This window comes from Oxyura jamaicensis, chromosome 9, assembly GCF_011077185.1.
Source record: "Oxyura jamaicensis isolate SHBP4307 breed ruddy duck chromosome 9, BPBGC_Ojam_1.0, whole genome shotgun sequence".
In the NCBI taxonomy this organism is placed as follows: Eukaryota; Metazoa; Chordata; class Aves; order Anseriformes; family Anatidae; genus Oxyura; species Oxyura jamaicensis.
The window spans coordinates 23,320,286-23,333,991 of NC_048901.1; the positions used below are offsets into that span (position 1 = coordinate 23,320,286).

General features: G+C 40.6%; 1 protein-coding gene across 1 annotated transcript in view; it reads right to left on the bottom strand.

Annotated features, from left to right (window-relative positions):
* The window catches only part of OTOL1 (otolin 1), a 161,014-nt gene that overhangs the window by 39,774 nt on the left and 107,534 nt on the right, over positions 1–13,706 (bottom strand). The window contains exons 9-12 of the mRNA XM_035334561.1: positions 5,762–5,972; positions 3,105–3,391; positions 2,564–2,714; positions 26–856 (exon numbers count right to left, since the gene is read on the bottom strand). The gene's annotated coding sequence lies outside the window, so the exon portion shown is untranslated. The remainder of the gene's footprint in view (positions 1–25; positions 857–2,563; positions 2,715–3,104; positions 3,392–5,761; positions 5,973–13,706) is intronic.

Below are 13,706 nucleotides of genomic sequence, written 5' to 3' on the forward strand. Positions count from 1 at the left end.
TAGTTGTATTTTTGTTATACTATACCTCGATTGCTAAACAACATTACTTCTTAAATGGTCTGATGTTGGTTCACAGAATTTGTTTGGTCTTAGATGCAGTTCTTTAAAACAAAAATACATGAATGGCAGCAGATTTTTTCCAAGTTCCCAGAGCGTGAACAATTAATTCTTGTAGGCTGTGAGGTGCAGAATCGTCGGCTTCTCAGTGGCGGTGAGACCTCTTCCAGAGTAGCTGGTGCTGCAGGTAAGGGTGGCTGTGGATCAGCTGGGGAGACACCAGAGGGAGCAACGAGAGACCAGACAGCTCTAAAACATGACCTAAGAAGGGTGGGAGACTTGGAGGAGCAGTGTGAATGAGAGAGAAATGAAACCCCTTTAACTCTCAGATGTCTCAGGAGCTTTCAAGGTAAAGCGTGCAGTTCCAGGGTACTCAGAAGGCACATCCTGAACACTAGCTGCCAGCAAACAGATTTCTGCTGGCAAACAGTTTTGGACTTTATGTCCATGTTACCTAAGTCAGTCTTTTAATCTGCACAGAAGATCTAGAGGAACAAATATTCAAACTCTGTTGCATCTTCATGCGTCTATTTTGGATGCTGCATCAGAGAAAAATTCTTGAGGAAAACAGCCATTTCATTTTCCTAGTAATTAAGTTTTGATGCCATACAAGTATCCACATAAAATCCTTGTTCTTTTAAGTGAACGAATACAGATACTTCCAAACCTCCAATGTTTTAGAAACATAAGCTCCAACAGAAGTGCAATTAGTCCAACAGTATATGACTCCTATCTGAAAAAAGTCTTGTTTTGTGCATAATTTCATTTCTGCTATGTTCAATTCCAGTTCTTATAATGCCTAAATAACAAGGAAAAATGTGAAAAAACTTACAGAGAACAAAACAATTTTCTTAACTATGCTATCTGTGGATAGTAAAATGTAATATGCAGACTGCAGTAAATTTAACCTCTTATTAATATGAAGGAGAAAAATGAGAACAGTCTAAGAGTGCTGCTAATGGGCATTCATTTAGCACAGATTGCAATTACAATCTATACAGCAGTTCAGAGCTGTTCTACTGAGCTATGAACAGTTTATATCACAATTCACAATTTGAAGAGTACAGAACAAGAATGAAAATTATACTCCTTCTTGTTGAATGACTAACAATACAATCTCAAGACATATTAAGCACTAAATAACTAATCTTGCAAAACACTAAATTATTCAACTCTCCTTTGAACTCTTAAGGGCTTAGCAAATTGCACTTTGAGTGTCTATGATCAGGCAAAGGTCTGACCAATTGATGAGACAAAGTCAAACTTTCCATCCACTGGCTGTTTATCAATGCCATTTTCTTTACAGTCGATTAACTAATGAAGGTTATTTGTTTCAGTCTGTTACACTGAATATTTGGCTAAAGTTTTACTAGATTTAATCATACCTTTTACAAATCAGCTTTGTTTTCAGAAACAGAAAATAATAGAGCTTTATTTTATAGATGTCATATTAGACAGGGGCAGTCACATCACATCAAGCGATGGACACAGCCAAATCCTTTGCTTCTTAGTCTGCTTCCCTATTTACTATTTAGAGACACTTTCAAAATTTTGGTTAATCAAAGTTAACACAGACCATTCTCTTTGGTGTCACACCAAATTTGTAGAAATGGCTCAGAGGCAAAAAGTTGAGCCACCAGCTCAGCAGTCATGGAGCACTGGGATAATTGTCTCTGCGTTGACTACCTCAGCCTGAGAGAAGGCTGCCTTTTCATCCTACCAGAAAGCATGGAGAAAGGGAGCAAAATGCATTGGAAAAAAAAAAAAAAAAAAAAAAAAAAGTTTATTCTCACTAATTCAAAGGAAAAAGGAGGGTGCTGCACCACAGCTTCTCTTTCTCTACTATGCTTGACCTTGCAGGCTACAAAATAAAAAATCCTTGTAGCTGTGTTGGTAAATAAACTGATTCAGGCTGACACAGTGGTGATGGAAGTGATATACATAGAACATCAAGCTGTCATTTCTATAAAATGACTTTTTTTTAAACTAGCAGCACTTCAGAAAGTGCCTTAAAACACAGCAATCTTTCAGACAATTTTCTTATGTTATAACATCAAAAACAAAAAGGGATGAAGGCTGTATTCAAGTGTTAGAGGACAAAAAAAGGGCGATTCAAAAACTTTCAGTACTGTAATTACAAATAGGACAGTTGCTATTCATATAAGATTGGAAACAAAGAAATATTTTGTGCACCCTGAAATTTTTTAAAGCTTCTTGAAACTTTCCTAAATTGAAATATCCCTACTTAACTTCCAGCACTTCCAGCTTCAGTTACATCCAAGCTGTATTTATTTTAAACAACTGTTAAGTCAAAACGTGATATAATCATTAAGTTCTGGTTAATACTTGAGCCTTGCAAGCATGTAAGCATTCTTGTTCAAATACTACCATTTATTTCTTCTGTGACTAGATACATCAGTGAATTAGGATCCTATTATACTCAATGCTGTACAAACACTCTGAAAAGTACTTTTCTCATGCAAATAATATTGTAGCAAGTACCCACCTATCATTAATCTCAGTGGAGAACAGACACTTCTGGATACCTTAGGCAACCACATCCCCCAGGGATGGGACTGGATACCTGTCTGGTTCTCATAATCCACATCTGCCACCTCTGGGATTGTAGTTCCTAGCTCACAGGTAAATCTCAATACCTGATTTTAAATAAATATTTCATTAAACTCTTATGAAAAGTTAAAAAGAAAAGCAAAACAATGTCATTATTTCAACTCTAATATGGAATTTATTTCTTCACTAGTGATTGAAAGTATCAATTTTACTAACACTTTCAGTTAATTATTGTTAATATGACTGGGATTAATTATCTGTGGGTAGTATTGCAGCACCACTTGGAAAATTTATGCTTATGACTGTCTGCTATGCTTTGAAAATCATCATTTCATAATTAACATGCAAGGTATTAAACAAATTTAATCTTTTAAAGCTAATATTTTACAAAAGAGCTAGTGGAAAGACTTTCCCATAAAATAGCAGTCAGAATTATTTAAACCCAAAGCCCAAGTAATCACATAGCACACTCTAACCAAAATAAATCCCTAGCAATCTAGTGGAACCTCTAGGGTGGATGAAGGAGAGAATTTGGGTCCGGGTGGACGGTTCAGACAGCCTGTGGTGTAGGGGGAGCCCCATGGCAGGTTCATCCCTCCCTGTGCAGGAGCTGAGGGCTGTGTTCAACCACAATGACTGCAGTGCTGGTGACAGCAACTTTGCTTGAACTTTTTCTGTGATAGGAGCATCACGATGTTTCATTCTGAAGTTGAAAGTCGGGTTCCCAGGAGGTCATCCAAAATTAGCTGCTGATGTGTGTTCCCTAAATGAAAACATGAAAACCGGTATTTAAATTGATCGAATGAAATATCTGAGTCATCTCAGGCAAATACAGAGGTGCTTCTTTTTTCCCTTCTATCTCGCACTACTGACTCCAGTCCAAAAGCTGGAAAACGTTCAGAGCAATATAAAGCAGAAGAGGAGCTTGTGTACAAGACAATCAGAAATGGTTTTGGAGCTAATTACCAGCAGGAGCAATTTGCTCCTGGAGGCTGTAACACTGCAGATCCAGACTTTCGTCTTTCAGCAAGGTACTAGCTCACAGAATATAGAATAGTAGTTACATAAATCATAACAGCAAGGAAAGCAGCCACAGCATTACCAAGCAAAAAAAAAAAAAAAAAAAACAAAAAAACAACTCAGCAATGGCATGTATTTTACAGAGGCATGGGCTCTCTCACCCCTCATGTTACAAGCCATTTAGGTATTCCTTTCGGAGCCAAAGTACCTGCTGCTACAAAACTCTCACTGCATTGCTTTTCTTCTTTTGCAGTGTAATATCCACCACCATAGTTTTATGTTTGTGTATAATGTGAGAGCTTATCCAGAGGACAATAAGATGGAGCCGGTCCAAACTCTACATTGTCCTTTACAAAGGCAGAATACAGCAGTATGCCAGCCACTGTCTGCTGCTTCTCTCATCCCCCTCGAATAACAATGACAGCAAAGGACCTTCAGCAGGAGCCGGTCCCAAGGAAGCACTGGGAGGACTCAGGATGAAGTGGCCCGGCTACAGATGACAAGAAGTTGAACTTGATAAAACAAAGCTTTTCATATATCTTGGAGCCGCATGCAGACATCACAATTAAAATTTTGTGTAGCTCCTTTGTGAACCATAAATAGTTTCATCAAAAACAATTAACTCAACCAGAAGGAGATTTTTCCCACTTTGGTATACAAATGAGCCTTCATGGACTGTAAGCATTGTAGGAAATAGTCTGCACAACCTTGCCTTCTGTTTTGAGACTGCAGTAGTCAACATCTACATTCACAATTCAAAGGAAAAAAAAAAAAAAAAAAGACGTATTGAAATGAGTCTGCTTTAAAATATCTTTTCTCACTAGTAATCAGACTGAAACCCGCAGTGAAGAGTTCATAATCATCATGCCTACTACAAACATTTATTAACATTTATTCTCAAATCAGTCTCTTCCGAAAAACAGTGTGGGAGAGTGCCCACAGAAAATAATTATGCTAGGAAAAGACTGAAAGAACATACTAGAATACATCAATTCACTTTGTACTGCAGCTGCTGTAAAGTAACCAAATTCTGTGTTAAATCCTGTTTAATTTTACCTGGTGGAGCAAGTACTGCTTCAAGCACCGCAAATTAAAAATGAATCTCTTTAAGAATAACCGCAGCTCCTTTCAGGAGATTCGTGAAACAGCTGTTGAGGGAGACAAGGACAGGGGAAGATGCACTGAGCTCAGGCAGATGAGACCCGCCTGCCCTCGCAGCAGGCACTGAAATTCCCAAAGCAGTTGGGAAGTGTCCCCCAGTACGTGCTGGGGAATGTCCAGAAGGGTAAATGGGAACATAATCGGGGAAAATGATAAAATCTGAGCAACAGGTGCATTGACTCTGATTTCTTAGCAAGTACGAGTTCACCAGGATTTGCTGGGAATACATTAACCTTGTTTGGGGAACGTTGCCACGTAGTTAGAAGAGTTCTGACTGTGGGGTTAATGACGACTCCACTCACCAGGCTAATGTGGCTCCAGGAACCTGAAAACTAAATTTTCTCTTTCAGATGTCAGAAGCATTTAACCCAGCGGCTCAATCAAAAGAGAAGGCTTTCATTTATCAAAAAAAAAAAAAAAAAAAAAAAAAAAAAAAAAAGATCACCCCAAAGATCTGGAAAACAAGCATAGGAAGGAAAGCATGCCCTACGATCCTCCTCTGTGAGCAGAGAAATGCAACAAAAGGTATGCTGATTTTGTTCTTTAAATGGATTTCTGCTTTAACTGAATGCTGCCTACCTAAGTGGATTTATCAGATCTGCACAAGCAGCCTAAACTACCGAGGAGCAGGATGACTTCCCTATCAGCTTAACATCAGAAAGCTGTGCAAACACTGGCAGACAGGGTTGGGGAAATCGTGTCTGCTCAAAGAACAAAATTCTGGTCTTTCCAATTGTTGGCTGCACTTTAGTAAAATCACTTCAAAGGATGCGTAAAGCCACATTTTTTTTTTCATGAAAGAAGCAATAAAGTCTTCTCTTTCTTGCTGTCCTCTAAAGAGACAGTAAATGCTAACACGTCTTTGAAATGCTTTCAGGGCTGGAGGCAAAGGCCCGTATTTAGCAGAGTGTTTGCTACGAACATGTTGCACCAGTTCTGGGTTTCAGCTGACTTTCAGGTACCTGCAGACCAAACTATAAGCCCTCCGTGTCTTGAAAAGTTCACACCACAGGCCCCAGCGTGGCTCCATCCCTCCTGTGTGGGAAGATCCAGGGAACAACGTGTTGAAGACACGTAGCGGTGGCTGCTCCTCAGGCTTCCAGGATGAAGGACGTGTGGAGATGACAGCAGCACCAAAATGAGAAAAGTCACCTCCATGGTATCTGCAACAAAGAAACCGAACAGTGAATCCCCTGAAAAAAGTTGTCTTTTAATAGATGAAAGCAATTAAATAACATGCTTTGGTATGAACAGGTTTATGCTGATTTACTTCTCTTACTAGTTATTCATTTAGTAATATAGGAAATACTAAGAGGAGCAATGACAGCATATATACTCTCAATTTTATTTTTAGTTTTAGCAACCTATTTTGCCTCCTTCTTGTTTCTCCTACCAATGTTTTTTTTAAATTATTATTATTTCTTAAATTATTTTAAAATCACTATTAGCCCATATTGAAAAATAAACTAACGACAGAGCAAATAGATTTCAAGACATGTAGAAAGATGGCCCTAAAATGTCCAGAGGGGTTGTCTGGTCAGCGTTGCTGTTCCTCTTTATCACCAGCTAGCAAGGAACAAAACCCTGTCATTGCGATTTGTCACGCGCTGTGCGCCTGTGTGTACTTTGCAGCTGAAGTCTCATCCACTGGCCCAAAGCGATCCTGGGTGCTACTGATACAGAGCACGAAGTAATGCACAGAACAGAAGACAATCCCAGGGAAAGCAGCTAACTACTCCCACAGACAAGCATCCCACAGGTTTTTGCTTGCTCTACAGAGCTCCCCAAAGGTGTGCCGCCGCAGGGCGCTGCCTCCCACGACGATGCTGTGCTGCATCAGCTGCAGTGTCACACCTCTCCCTTCTCCCTCACCTCCCTGAACAGAAGCTACTGTGGAAATACATAAATACTAATATTTTTATGCGGAGCATCCACAAGACTACTCCAAATAAACTCAGGTGGAGTCCGCCACTTCACTCTTGTGCCAATGCACAGTTGTGGTTTATATTTTGCAGCAACAGAAAACAGAAAAGACATGGAAACAGGCGACCTTGCTACTTCTTAGCAGACAAAGAGCTTCACAGACAGGACTGGGAGATGCAGCAGGGAGCCAAGGCCAACAGGCAACCTCTCCCCCCAGAAACGCAGCAGATGCTCCCTGCAGAAAGGCTGCGCGCTGCGTCTGGGTTCTCGCTGCCAGCCGTCTTCAGCAGCTTCGGCTTTTGCAGATTAGAGCATGCTGCAAAGACTCTGAGAACAGCTGAAAAATAAAGCCACTGCGTAGAGAAACTACTAGTTAAACTAGTTAAAGGATCACGAAACAGACTGCACAGCATTAACCCAGCTGCGCTGGGCAGGGCCAGGCCAGCGGGAGGACAGGCTCGCGCTGCCGCTGGAAAACACAGCACTGAGTCACAGCTTAATGTTCTGAGGTTGCAGCACATTAAAAAAAAAAAAAAAAATCATCAGAAACCATCTTTAAAACTGCTTGCCTGGAATTTCAAAGAGCACTTTAGAAGTTCTTAAATAAGACTTTCAAAATTTGCCAAGGACTACTCCACATTAATTCAGCAGAAGTAGCTGTGCTTCCCATCCCCTGCCTTGGCAGCACACTGCACCAACACTCCTGCTCAGAAACCATTTCCAGCTCTTCCAGAGCACAGGATCAAGTTTTGAGGTAAGTCATTTACATAAATCCATAATGCATCCACCAAGCTCTTAGTTCTCAAGGGTGTTATAATGCTAATAGAGAAATAACAAAGGAGTAGTTTTATCTTCCTAGACCCAACACCTCTATACTTGACATCTATGGCCCAAAACGATGGATACAGCTGCAGGCTTCCCATTGTAGTATTTTCATAATCCTTGCTTCTGGGCATATATGGTCTAAAGCTGTCTGTTAAGGGCTGCAAAAATGTTTTACTAAAGCAAGTTGAAATGATGAAGATAGCCTGGATATTTATGACTGGATATTTAAACTGATAGTTGGTGAGCCACGGAGAGCACTTACAGAACAGGTTGTGGCTGCATTCATAAGCACGGTAGGGTCAAAACCAGTGGGCAGAGCACCCTGGTTCACACAGTAACTGAGGCTGCAGGCATAGCACACAGCACTTGGCACTCCTGCCAGGTCTTACCCATCCCTACTATGTAGGAATAGCACTGAGGACTATAAATATATTGCCCCAAAGCCTCTGCTAGAAGAGAAATAACATTTTTTCAGAATATTTTGCAGGTTCTTTCCATGCCATGACACTTTAAATATAGGCAAAATCTTGGATTTAAATTCCAGAAATACAGGGATCTGCACCACAGCCATTTTACCTTCAAGATGATATGTGAAGAACCACAGGTCTGATGTATGGTTACCAGAAGTAGCTTTGAAGATGGAAATAAACAATGGACTGACACCTGCAGTGTACTCTGTCTTTATCTAAAACACATTGCTTATTGGTTTTCCTTAACTTTATTTTAGTTCCAGAGAAGGAGGATATGAGGAAAATTCAGCCCATCTAATTTAAGCTACTGAGCACCCAGAATTGCTGCTAATTGCCTCCCGGGTATATTCACCTCTCTCCCATTAGCTGTAAGAGAAGTTTAGATTCCTTACTTTGCTCCTTTCAATTGTGCCTCAACATTTGGTCTGGTTTTTGACATTTGTAGAATCCTTTTTCTTTTTTTTTCAAGAGCTTTTATTGTAAATGACCTTACATGGCACTGTATGTCCTTTGAAAACTTTTAGCAATAATTGATCAATTTTCCAAAGTTTGGGGGGTGGTGGGTTAATGTTTTTTGTGTTAGTGGAGCTGGGCATATAATACATCTGAAAGTAGTTAATCCAATTGTCTTTCACCCAAAGGTCAGATAGTCCCGAAACAACGTTTTAGAAAATGTAGTCTAAATGAGCAGTGACCTGCATACACAACAGCCCTCCTCGTCCGAGCATCTGTGATGATCACATTTCCCTTTATGAGAAGGCATGCAGGATAAAAAAGTCCTGTTGTAGGACTAGGAAAAAGAAAGGAAGCACAGGATTTTGTGGACAGTTGTCCCAAACCCTTTTAAAGGACCAGCTGAGCTCCCCAGACGAAGATATCTTAAACTCCAAAGTCGGAGTGCATTGCAATAGTTTCCTCAATTGCTTCCACCATAGCCAAGGGCCATTTACAACACTGGCAAACTGCTTGGGAAACGGAGGAGCGGGATGATGGCATCTTGCACACCGGCAATGTACCACCTTTTCTGGCTGAAACACCAAGCCTAATTTGCCACTAGCAACTCACATAAACTAAGTAATCTCATATCAAGAAAGTAAGATTGCCACGGAAAAAAACTAAAGCTGCAGTTTGACCCAGTTTCTGATTTCCCTTGCTGAATTTTAAAGGATTAAAACAAAAGTTGACTTTTACAAAGTAACTCCTTTAAGCCAAAAAATAATGCATAACATAAGCATGAAACGTTTAAATTAAAATGGAATTAAATATAAGGTTTGGCACCGTGCAGAAAACCTCAGTTCTCAGCGTAATGTTGGAACCTTGTCTCTGCAGATGCTCTGCAATGAACACGGGCAGTAACACTGCCTGGGAGTCACCTGCTAAAACACCTCAGCTACAGAACAGGTACAGAGGGGATGTAAACACTCAAATGGTGAAATCCTATTCGTGTGCTAGCTTTAAATTTATTCAAGTTAGTATGGGGAACTGGAGGTAATGTCACCAGATAAACCACCTCAAGACCCTTCGATACATCTGCTGGACATTTCACTGCCCGGTGTGCCCAGAAGACACGTCTGGAGACCTGAGTGCCAGAGCTGCTGGAAAAGCAGGGAAAGAGGGAGGGATAGAGGGAAGGGAGAAGGGAGAGAGCAAGGAGGGAAAACAGAGTTTTGTTTATTTGGATGTTGCTTCGTTTATAGAAGGCCCAACTAAAGTGATACCCAATTATCCAGGCCCTGGTGACAAAGGAAGGTCATTTTTAACTCATTGAGGGCTAGATAACATGAAATGCTTTTTCCTTTTCCCGAGGAGCCATAGTCCTCTCCATGCCTAAATACTACAGGAAAAGTCACTCTTTCCCCAGTGGACTCTCAGCTATTTCCATAAAAGAAAGTTTCTGAACCATGAAGCGCCCTTCAGAGGATTGCACACCCAACTCATTTCCAAAAGCTATTCATAGAACAGACAACTCAAGGAGTTTCCAACCACATCCCAGCTGAACAGCAGAGAGGCTGAACACCAGGGACCCCTCGAGGTCCCTGAAGTGCCCTTGGGGCTCCAAAAACCTCACCAGCTTGAGGCAGTGACGGGCTCGGAGCATACCACCCATGCTTGCAGACTAACAAACCTAATGTCATTATTTTTTCAATAAAAGATGAAAATTAGCCAGGACATGACAAAACCAGCATATTTCCTTCAGGCTGTACTTGGCGGTCCTACCGTAAGTTTTATAAGACAGGCATACATACGCGTGCACGCGTTTTGTGCATGGATATCTTCATCACAGCTACCAGCAGGTGTTCTGCTTTCCCCCACCTGTCCTGAGCACACTGCTGCTTGCATTTAGATGCAGATTTACAGGTAAATGGGAAAACCAGGCCAGGAGTTACCAATGGAAAAGGAGAATATGATAGCTACTTAAAGAGATTAACTTTCTCATTATTGTGTCACTGCACGCTGTAATTCAAGCAGCTGGTAGCCTCATTTCTGTAACTACGGAAAATTAAACTGGGAGAGGAAGCTCCTTTTTGTGCTGTTGTTTTCATGGCTACAAGACTTTGTTATGTGCCTTTTGTGCCTGTGGTCCTGTACGGGAGGCTCAGCATTTAAAGGGCAAGAAGAGTTGTTTTTCCTATAAAATTTGATTTTCTTTAATTTGCTAGAGAAGTGGTCCTGTAAAAGTCTTCAGATAATCTGAACTAATTTGCCGCAGCAGTGTTAACACCTCACCTTTCCCTTACACAACAGAAGCAAGTAATAAATGTAGCAAAATTAAATTTTCTTTGTTTAAATAGGTTTTTCACTGTAGGCTGCTAAGTTTTGCATCAACAAATTTATCTTTTATGGAAACATATGCAAAACACTACAATATATGTTAGGAAAAACAGGAGTAACTCATTCTATCGGTAGTGCAGACCCTATGGGCTGATATAAATCTGTACCACTTCTCACACATCTATGAGATTTTTTTCTGCATTAATTTTGGTTCTAGCAATATTATTGCTGGGTTAAAGCTGTTTTCATAGGAACAATTGGAGCAAAACTGTCTTGGAGCATAAAGAAAATTAAAACATTTTTTTTTCTATATTACGTAATTATCTTTAAACTCCTTTGAACTCTACTGCTAAAACAGGTACTGTGGGTTAAATTAACCCATCTTTACTGAGGCGCAGGCAGCAACCTTTTCAGAGAAAACTATTTCCATGTGGGTACCTCAGGGGCATTTAAAAATCCATGCAGAGTATCTCTTACTCATGTTCAAATTAACTATATGGATTGGAGAAACTCAGCATGTATCATTAGCTTTGGAATTAGATGCTTTCCTTTCAAAGCATGAGTAATTTGTGTGCCTTCCTATCCCATATGGGATCTACGAGCCTTTTATTGAAGTAACAGTTAGAGAAAGGTAATTACTAGAGAAAACATAGGATGACTTAACCAGATAATAGGCTATGTAAAAATCTCAGGCTTATAATTTCTAAGGAAGATTTTTCCCATCAGCAAAATGCTATGGGTTTGCCTTAACTGTTTGGCTAGATTTAAAATTTGACTCGTGGGACAGTGGCCAAGATGTGGCTCAAGCAAAGAGAAGCCACAAGAGAGAAGGGAAAAATAAATCTAGAAAGCACAACCCACAAGGAAAGACTGGGAAAACTGGGGTTGTCTGGTTTGCAAGTGCCTAAGGGTAATCATGATAGCACTCTGATGGTGTCTTAAAGGTAATGCAATGGTTGGGAATAAAGTCTTCTCAATGGTCACTAGCTAGAAGACTACAAGTGATGAGCAGAAATCAAGTAATCACAGCCAGAAGGAATCAGGGTAAATACTAAGAAAAGCTTCTCCAAGGTAAGGACAGTCACACCCAGGAACATAGGTCCATGGAGGCTCTGGGCTCTCCATCAGCAGAAAACCCTATAAAAATGGGCTACACAAACACCTGTTGGTAATGACTTAGATGCAACGGTGTTGGTGCAATGGGATGAATTCAATGACTCCCCAAATCTGTTTTATTCATGTAAATCTAGGCCATCTGTTCCCCCAAACTTGCTCTTATTTACAGCAAGGCCACTCTAGTCCTATTCTGGCAATTTGGCAATGGTCTCACATATGAACAAGTAGTTCCTCAGGGCTTCTTACCTCAACAGTGGGTTCCCCTCTAGAAGTGAGATGCTTACCTGTAGTCCCAATGCTACCTACGTCAGCCCCATCTCAGAGCACGTCTCAGCTCAGTACATTTTCCTCTTTTCTGCAGTGTGGTGATTTGGACAAAAATCTATCAAAGTAGACAATATCCTAGATTGTAGAAAATAAAGAATAATTTACTTGTACCCATTTGTATCAGTTGTAGTTGCCCTACAAGAACAGTCTCTAATATCATCTGTCCAATACACAGCCCAACAGATATTTCAGATGTGGTTCAAAATACGTATCAGTAACAATTGTGTTCAGTTGAGAGAAAACACCGCTTAACACAGCTACCCAGCAGTCAGTTTTGCTGAAACACCTTCAGAAAAAAGCCTTCTGGAGAAGGTGAGTGACATGTTGGTCACTGCAGTAAGGTGAACAGAGCAGCTGAGTGCTTTACTGCTCTTTACACAGCTCTTTGGAGTTAGCTCTGTGAAAAGCTGAGTAAGCAAGCCCAAAAAATGTTGGTGAAATGCAGAAGAAAACGTGGACAACATCTCACTAAAGTATCATTTGCCTGTCCTTTGACTATTTAGTTCAGTTAAATTCATGATCCATAAAATAGAGAGCAATAAAATCCATTTTTTGTTGCTGTGTTGAATTAAAGTATTACTAATCATGCCTGAGAAAACATTGCTCTTAGACACTGTTGTGTTTTTTTTTAATCAGGAAGCTGAGCAATTGCAGATATTATTTCCCCTTGACAAGTTTCAGCCCGAGTGTTTCTTAATGCCCTAGTACCCTAAAGACTCCTGTGAGAACAAAACGCCAAGCCCCAGCATAAAGACAAAGGGCCCAAACTATTCCACAGGCAAAAATTATGCAGCGATTTAGCCCAAAAGGGCTAAATTGGTTTCACTTATTCCCCTCCCCAGAGAAAGGTTGGACGTTTCCAATGGCAAACCTCCATCTGCACGGCGCAGAGCCAAGGGGAGGGCAGGAGAGGGGGGCAGCACCTGCCTGCAACGCCCTGTAGCCACTGGTGCTTTTGTTGCACTGTTCTGACATTTTTTTTCCACAAACAACCATCAAAAGGGAGAGGAAAAAAAAAAATAATCTACTTTAAGCCTGCATTAACATCCAGAAAATCCAACCCTCTATAACCTTCATGCCTGCAATGCTCATTGAAAAAGCAACATCCCTCTGCTGTCTGGGTGCTGTACCCTATTCAAATGCAAGTCCCCTCCTTTGAGATTCCTTTTATTCTTTAACAAAGGTGCACTGGTTCCCAATAAGCATCCTTTATACCTATCATTTTAGGCTCCCAGATCTAAATATAAAAAGCTAGATGTCCTGTTGCTACATTAATATATTGTCCTCATTTCTGCATTAACTCAAGTGATTCTCTTAGCTGACTTCACCCTTTCGGTGATAGCACCCCTGTGGTGTCTAAATGGAAGGTAACTGCTCATACGTGAGCAGAGGGGGGCTGATGAATTGCAAATGAGGATGACTTATGCAGCAACAGTGCAGAGAGGGAGAACATGTAAGTAGTTT